This window comes from Ricinus communis, chromosome 9 (genome assembly GCF_019578655.1).
Source record: "Ricinus communis isolate WT05 ecotype wild-type chromosome 9, ASM1957865v1, whole genome shotgun sequence".
Classification (NCBI taxonomy): domain Eukaryota; kingdom Viridiplantae; phylum Streptophyta; class Magnoliopsida; order Malpighiales; family Euphorbiaceae; genus Ricinus; species Ricinus communis.
This window is the reverse complement of record NC_063264.1, coordinates 24,573,296-24,582,986: the sequence shown is the minus strand read 5'-3', so window position 1 is coordinate 24,582,986 and position 9,691 is coordinate 24,573,296.

Below are 9,691 nucleotides of genomic sequence, written 5' to 3'. Positions count from 1 at the left end.
ATTAATTTTAACTCATTAAATTAATAATAATAATACAAAATAAATAATAATTAATATAAATTAGATCCATCATATATTTTAAGAATAAATGTGGATAGTAAGGCTAATTTAAAGTAAAATCTAATTCACTTAATTAAAATTATAAAGCTATTTTTAAAATCGCCAAAGTTAAAAAATATAATTATTCATGAAAATAATAAAGTAAATAGTACTTTAATAATTTATTAAGTGCTGAATTTTTAATATCAAAAATATTTATTTATTAAAAAAATTTTGAAATTAAATAAAATTAAAATCTAAAAATTACGAGGTATTACATCATCCCCCTTAAAAAAAATTTGTCTCGAAATTGAAAGGAATAAGACTTACCTTAAGATTGAAATAAATGAGACAAGATTATCTCATCTCTTGCTCGATCTCCCAAGTACACTCCTCGGTAGGATGATTCTGCCAATAACCTTTACCATTAGTATAGCCTTAAAGTGAAGCCGAAGAACCTGAATATCTATTATCTGATTAGTTGCACTTTATAAGTCAAATATTTGTTCACCTCCCCATACTGAGGTTGAAGCACATGCAAAGGATCCGTAATATACTTTCTCAGCATGGATATTTGAAACACCGGATGTACATGTGAGAAATTAGACAGTAAATCCAACTTATATGCTACCTCTCCAATCCTGTTAAAAATCGCAAAGGGGTCTATATAAAGTATGGCCAACTTTCCCTTCTTACCAAACTGCATCACGCCTCTCATAAGTGACACCTTTAAGAATATATATTCTCCAATACTGAACTCCACATGCTTCCCCTTCAAGTCTGCATAACTTTTTTGCCTACTAAAAGTTGTTTTAGTGTCTCATGGATGATAGGAATCTTCTTAGAAGTAATTTGAACGAACTCTGGACCTGTTAATTTCCGCTCACCAACTTCTTCTCAACACAAAGGCGATTTATACTTCCTGCTGTATAATGCCTTATAAGGAGCCATCTCGATGCTCGCATGACAAATGTTATTATAAGCAAACTCAATTAATAGCAAGTACCAATCTCATTAACCACCAAAGTACATAACATGCACTCTAAGTATATTCTCTAATGTCTGAATTGTCCTTTCCAACTGACCATCAGTCTGGGAGGAGAAAGTTATGTTGAAGTATAATATGGTTCCAAGCTCTTCTTGTAGCTTTCTCTAAAACCTTGAAGTGAATTGTGGTCCTCTGTCAGACATTCTGGAAATAAAAACTCCGTGAAAACTTATAATTGTTTTCAAGTATACCCTCGCATACTTAGCCACCATGTAAGTAGTCTCTAGGGATAGGAAGTGTGTTGACTTAGTAAAACAGTCCACATTTATCCAAATAGAGTCTTACCGTACCGAAGTCTTAGGCAAACCCAATACAAAATCCGTATTAATTCTTTTCCACTTCCACTTCAGAATAGAAAGTGACTGTAACAATCCTAACGACTTCTCGCGCTCTAGCTTAAATTGCTAATATGTGAAACACTTGGAACCAAAATTTTTGCTACATCCTTCTTCATCCTGTTCCACTATTAAATGCTTTTCAAATCATGATACACCTTAGTAGAACTTGAGTGGACACTGTAAGTTATGTAATAAACCTCTTCTAAAATCTCCCTCCTAAGATTATCCATATCGGAAACACACAACCTAGTGCGTGATCCTGAGAGTCCCATCAAATCGATGAAAATATCATTAGCTTGATCTTGCTATACCTTTTCTCAAATCCTCTTTAATTATAGGTTTTGAATCTGACCTGACTTGATTTTTTCAACAAATACGGACCGAACCTTGAAATGTGCCAACAATACTCATGATTTTAGTACCTCCAACTGTAACGCCTGCATTTTCTCATCATCCATGTTATGTGCATTTACATTTAATCATTGGGCATATGATGGTATATCAATGATATTTTTATTTTATGAGAACATATATATATTAATTATAAATAGAGAATAAGAAGCATGATTTTAGATTATTAATTTAGATAAGTTGATTAAGTACTTGGGTTATGTGTATTAAGCCTTAAGACTTAATTGAACCAATAGTTGAAGGTTGGGTAAATAGATTGGACTTAAAAGATACAATTAAAAGTTAGTACCTATATATGGTTAGTAAGAATTAATTTAGGGTGATAAAAATAGTTTAGTAGGTGGTGGCATTAAGAGAGGAATATTGGAAATTGGAACCATGAGCAAGCTCATTTTACCTCTTCATTTCTCTAAAATTCGTACATAGCCAAAAACACAAAATTTGGAATAAGAGAGAGGAGTGGAATACCTAGAAAAACTTAAGATTAAGATAGGATTTTGCCAACTATTGAAGGAGCCAAGCTAAAGCTAAAGGATTTAAGCATATTAGCAACCCAAAAGCTGAAATTGGTAAGTTGTTAATTGAGTGTTATTAATTTGTCATTAGGGTTCTTGATTACAAATTGGAAAAACTTCATTTGATGCTCTCATTGATTAATTAAAGGTCTGATTATCATGAATTAGTAGAGTATTGAATGATTGCATAAAGATTAAGCTTGATTTAAGTTTAAGTATGTTAAGATAGAAAACTGTCAAAATTCCAGCAACCTTGATGTTCTGTATTTTAGGCATAACATGGGTTATATAACTCCAAATTAAGCTTAATTGGTGTCTATGGAAATTTTAAAAAGTCCTCTATAACTTTGTAGTTTTATGATTTTGCTATTTTTGCCGTTTTGGTTGCTTAAATTGAGCAAACAGATTGCTGCTCGGGTACAACTAGCTGTATGACCCTTGCTCCGTAATTTGAAAATAATTAAATCTATAGAAGTCGGAATTGAGTAATTCTTCTTGAAGATGAAACTAGACGCATAAATGGATATGTCTATTTAATATGAGATTTTTGTATTAAGCCAATTTTGCCTAGCAATAAATATACCTTGGTACTAAATTCTGTCTAGAAAACAGAAATGTTGGAGATTAGTTTTATGCAATTTATTGATGTTAATTTGAGTTAAATTGGTATTTAACTAGATGGGAAATATTTATAGGATATTAAAACATAATTGAGAGTCTTAGAGGAAGAGTTAGACCTATGAATTAGAGAGGGGATGATCTTGTAATGCATTAGAACTCGCATTTACATGAATATTTGTAATATGCATGAATTGATGAATGTGTTGACAGGTACTCAAAGGCCTGGAAAGGAAGTTGTGAAGAAAGGAGGTTCTTATATGCTAAAGGAATAAGTATATTTTGAGTAAGTAAATAGTTAATATTTGCTATGTTCATATATTTAATCAAATGTTCCGCAAATGGTTGCGTTTGCTTAATATTGTTTATGTTTGAATGACTGAGATGGAAATGATTGGTGTTGAGTGGAACAATTGTTATTGCTGAAATATGATATAAGTGAAATGATTGAATTGTGATGTTAAGTGCATATGTGCATGTGAATGGTGGATTCCCCTGTGAAAAAAAAGATATATATATATAAAGCCTTGGGAGGCTAAAGCCTAGAGAGGCTATAAAAGTGTATAATGTGAGATGAGGCGAGCTTACGTGTGTGATATGTGAGGATGAGGCGAGCACATTAAAGGGGATCCACAAGCCGTGAGAACTAACCATAATTGTTGAATTGTATTTCTTCTATGATGGTTGTAATGAATTGAGTAGAATGGTATGACTTTATACCTAAACTATGAATATCATGGAAAGTTATGTGATTGGGTGGAAATTGTATTAAGTGTATGTGATATAGATTATGTTGATTATTTATTTACCGAAATGGAGGCTCACCCTCTCCAAAATTTTTCTTTCAGGTTTGTAAATAGTAGTGCATCCGTTGGTTGTATGTGAAGTCTAGCTTTTAGCAGTTCTGTCAAGTTGGGCCAGTTTTGTGAAGTCTCCTCCTGATGCATTTTTGTATGCAGTTATGTGATATATATGGAAGTATGCCTTATAAGGCATAAGAAGATGTTTGTAATACTTGTTAAATGATGTTTAAGTATAATCATATGTTTATATGTTAATAACCTTGTGTCTGGATTCTTAACAACCTACATATTGACCTATCTACCTGTAGTATATATTCTACGACGCTTGTATGCTTCCTGGCTAATGTTTATTGGTTAACATGTGATGGGGGTGTTACACCAACTATAATCCTTGATCGTACAATTCATACAACTTTTTAGTCATGTCTTTTCTTTATGCTGATATGAGCAAGGCTACCTGCTGAATTTCTACTTAAGACATCTGCCACTACATTTGCTTTACTTGGATGGTAAAGAATAGTACAATCATAATCCTTCAAAAGCTCCAACCATCTTCTCTACCTCAAAATTCAATTGTTTCTACTAGAATACATACTTCAAACTCTTACGATCCGTGTATATCTAGCACATCCCCCATTAGAGATGGTGCCTCTATATCTTAAGAGTAACAATTGCAAATGCCATCTCCAAGTCATGAGTGGGATAATTCTATTCATGCCTCTTTAGTTGCTTAGATGCATAAGCCACTACTTTAACATGTTGCATTAATACACAACCCAGTCCCATTCTAAAAGCATCACAATACATTGTAAAAGAAAGTTTGTAGATGGTAAAGTTAACACTAGAATTGAAGTCAAATAATCCTTCAACTTCTGAAGCTTCTTTCGCAAGCATCAGTCCATTGGAAACTGACATTCTTCTGAGTCAACCTACTCAACGGTGCCGCAATCCTTGAAAAATCCTACACAAATTAGCAGTAGTAGCCTGCCAAACCCAAAAAGTTACAAACCTTCGTCACTATAGTTGGTCTTTGTTAATCAGTCACTCCCTCTACTTTCTTGGGATCCACTTAAATACCTTCTTTAGACACCACATGTTCCAAAATAGCTACACTCTCTAACCAAAATTCACATTTGGAGAATTTAGCATACAACTAGTGCTCCTTTAAGGTCTGAAGTATCATCCTCAAATTCCATGCATGCTCTTCTTCACTCTTGGAGTGCATCAAGATATCATCAATAAATATGATGATAAAGTGATCCAGGAACAGCTTGAACATTCGATTCATCAAGTCCATAATAGCTATAGGAGCATTAGTGAATCCAAATGATATTACTAAGAATTCATAATGCTCATAATGCATCTAGCACGTCATCTTAGGTATGTCCTCATGAGTCCTTAATTGATGACACATTGATCGTAAATCAATTTTAGAAATGCATGCATCATCTTAAAGCTGATCGAATAGGTCATCAATATGAGGAAATAGATATTTATTGTGAATTATCGTCTTATTCAATTATTTGTAATCAATACAAAGGCGCAATGAACTATCCTTCTTCTTCACAAACAATACTGAAGCGCCTTACGAAGATGTAATACTCGGAATTTTTCTTTAATAATGATAACATTAGTAATAATTAATAGATGAGTTTTATTTAAATAAATTTTACTTTATTTTATTTGGTTTAAATTAGAGTGATTTAAATGGAATTTTGAATTTTTATGCCAGACAAATAAGGGAATTATTTTCTATATCCAATTAGTTTGATTTTTAAGAAATTAATTAAGTAAATTCTTTGAGAAATAAATCATATTTTTGGTTATTCAAATTTTCTCCTAAATGAATATATATAAATTAAATTCTATATTTGAGAGTTATGAAAGAATTAGTAAATAATATTTTTATAAAAAAATTAGCAGGGAATGATAAATTATAATTAGCAAATGGTTTTAATTCTAATAGAAAAATATTTAGTAAATTGATTAATTAAATTAATTGTGTGTTAAGATTAAATTAGAAATTTAATTTGAAATAAAGATTAAAAGTATAATTTTATTAATATGGGGTTTTAATAAAAATTTGCATGTTTGGTATTTTTATAATTAAATATCTTGGCAAGAGCTTTTTGGTATTTTACATGTAAAAGCAAGGGTAAATATGTAATTTTATATTTTACAATAATTCTAATTTGGCCCAAATTAAATAGTTAGAGGCTTAATTAAAATCTAAAAAAAAAATTTAAGGGTTAATCAGAAATTTTGCAAGGCGAAATTGTTGTAATTAAAAAAGTTGAGGGACCAAAATGTGAGGAAGAAAAGTGCAGGGACCAAATTCGATATGGAAGGAAAAGGAAAGAAAAGAAAGAGGAAAAAGAAGAAGAAAGGAGGAGGAAGAAGAAGAGGAATTGAGCTGCATCGCCATGGTCAAGGTGGCGAGCTCCGAAGCTTGAGGCGCAGCAGAGGCGGCAGGGCGGCAATGATCCAAAGTGACGATCGGCGAGAGAGTGCAAGAAGTGGCAGCGATTTTCTTACCGCCGTATTGGCCGTTTCTGGCGTCCTTTGGCAGCGATTTTGGTCTCAAATTGACCGGTGAGTTGAAGGCTTTCTTTTGGGAGTGGCGACATCAGCTTTGGTGGCCGGAGGAGGGAGTTTCGACGAGGTATTGACAGCCATATTTTTTTTGCATTTTCGGTGAGTTCCGACGAGTGATGAACGATCAGAGGGCATATCCAAACTCTCCTCAGCTCAAGCTTCCCAATGGCACTGATTTTGTGGCAATCAGACTCCGTTTAAAAATCAACGGCCAAGATCGTTCGTAAATCTCTCGGGATGATCGGGAGTTGGATTGGAAGATCGGAAGCGGGGATCATCATCAGCACATATTTCGAGTCCGTTGGTGCATTCGAATCGTCAATCGGACTCCGGCGGCTAGAGGCCAGTGGACCGAGCGATCAAGCATCTCGATAATTCTCTGCCCGTTGATTTTAGAATTTATTGATAAGATTTATGTATTTATTGAATTATGTTGAGGATAAAAAAATATTGTGAGTTAAAATAATTGTTTGTCAGACTGTCTGCCTTAGGTTGTGATTTGTGATGTGTGGCGGAGTCAGGAAAAATAGTGAAGTCTTAGGGACTCGACTCCCGTTAAAATAAATTACTGAATTTTAAAGTGTTTTCTGGCAGGTCCTGGACCCGTTTTACGGGAGGTAAATGTCCATATTTTACGGGAGGTTCCGCCGAATTTTTGGTAGAATTTACCCGAGTCGAGATTTTTAGACAGTTAGTCCTAGGAATCTAGACCTAGGGTTAATTGTCAAATGTTTCAACGTTATTGATTAATTTTTTTCCTTGATTAGATAATCCGTCAGTTCGGCTCGCTCCACCCGAGGCATCAAAGCAGAGCTAGGAGGTCGTCAAAGCTGTGAGTTAAAGTCATATGTCTGTTTACATGTGTTATGCTGAGATTTTACGAAATAATTCTGATTACATGATTTAATACTTTAATCAGTTATTTTAATCGTATTTATATAAGTTTCATTTTCTGCATTATGATTTTATTATTTCGTGTTGACTCGGGATGGGACGGCTGTAGAACATGCTATTTGCTGAGTGCACCGCTATGAATCCGAGACTGATAGCAAATGGGTAAAAGGGTAAATTTTAAAAGTTAAATTTAGGACTCGCCCTGGTCAAGCATTGCTCTCTGGGTGCCGGCTTATTTGGAAACTTAAGTAACCAGACTAGAGTTAAGGACCCTAGTCGAGCTTCGCTCTTTGGGCGCCAGTCTTATTAGAGTAAGAGAGCCGAAAGGCTAAGAGTGTTAGTGGTAATTAACTGACCAGATTGGAGTTAAGGACCCTGGTCCAGCTTCACTCTCTAGGCGTTAGTTCTGTTAGAATGAGAGAGAGTCAAGATGTTTAGTGCTGGGATTAAGGTTCTGTTGAGGTACTCCGTCCCGTAGTATGTGAAAGTTATTTTTATTTTAAGCATGGCATGACTTGTTTATTTTTGTATGACTTAATATTTATTTTAAATTAAATAAATATGTTATTGAAGTGTTTGTAATTGTTTTTGGATATATGATTTTAACTCACTCTCGAGACTGACAGTCTCAATTTTACTGTTTTTCAGATTTGTGATTGTTAGTCTTCCTGCGGCTCTTATCTAGCAACCCAACTCCTTCATCATCGGGTGATGTAATTGATTTGGTATGTTTGACTTGTAAAATCTTAGATTCTCGCAGTAGAAATAATAGACTTATCAGTTGAAATTTTATGTAGTTTTGGGTCTTGCCTAATTCTACTGGCAAACCGAATTAAATATGTAGAATTTAATGGTTAAGATAAATTATGACATCAGTAATATTAGATGAAATTTAATTAAGTTAGTGAGTGTCAGGCTTACTATAGGATTCAGTGGCCTTACGCCTACCCATTCCCTAGTGCCAGTCACTGGCCTACAGATCGAGTCATATGACAGGAGATGTACTGGGTCTGATAAAACCCTTATCTAGAAGGTCCTACAATTGTTCCTTTAGCCCTTTTAACTTTGTTGGTACCATTTTGTAAGATGGCATGGAAATATGAGTTGTGCTTAATAATACATCAATACAAAACCCTATCTCCCTATCAGGTGGTAATCCTGGAAACTCCTCTAGAAAAACATCAGAAAACTCACAAACAACTGGAACATCCTCAACTCTGCCTTTTCTGCTGAAGTATCCCTAAGCCAGTTCTTGACACCCACATTGAAGCATTCATCTAGTTGTAATGGCTGATATGAGATTTGATGGTGCAATAATTTGATCACTCTTAAAGTGAAACTCTGAGTCTCCTAGAATCTAGAAAGTCACCTGCTTTTTCTAGTAGTCCAACATGGCATAGTGCAATTCCAACCAGTCCATTCCTAAAATTACATCAAAATCCATGACATCTAAGAAAATCAGATATGTAGACAGATCACGACATTTAATTGAAACCGAACACGACCAAAAAAAGATATATGTCTCTAAAGCATCACTTAATGTCATAGTCACATACGTAGGAACCTATAGCCTAATTGGTTGAATATCCAATCTTATTGCAAAACTAAGAGATATAAAAGAATGGGTAGCTCTTGTAGTCTAATAGCTACAAGTCTAGCTACATGAGCAAAAGTTTCATTAAAATTAATACTTTCTTCTTAGTTGTACTTTTGGGGGACTAATCTAACTTTATCTTTTATAACGTTATCTTGATCGTCTAATTTATTTTTAAATACCCACTTAGTTCTAATGATAGATTACTTCTTTATTCTAAGTACCAACTTCCAAACTTGATTTTGTTCAAATTGATCTACCTCTTCTTGCATAGCAGATATCTAATTTTTATCAATTTAAGTCTTACCACACGGTTTTGGTTCAATCTGTGAAACAAAAGTCACATTTTCATGTAGACGTCTATATCTTGCTCTATTCATTCTGCCTTACAATGGACTGTCTAATATATTATCACTTGGATGATATTGGTGGTACTTCTAATCTTTTAGAAGGTATGATGTCTGTTGAATGGAGATGTCTAAAGAAGTTGGATTGGACGTCTCAACATCATCATTGTAGGCATCATCCTTTTCTTTAGCCTTTTCTTCCTAAACATCTACTCATTTTTCACCATCTTTTCTTTTTTTCCATCTAAATTTCTATCTTTACAATTTCTTCTGGTAGTATGATTATATTCATAAAGAAAATAACTAGCATGGATTCCTCAATAGTTAAAGAATGTTTGTTGAATACTTTATATGTTTTCCTTGATATTGAATACCCAAGACATATTTCCTCATCTAATTTTGAGTTAAACTTTCTAAGGTAGTCCTTGTTATTCAGTATGAAACATTTGCAACTAAATGTATGAAAAATTGATAGATTTGTCTATCTTC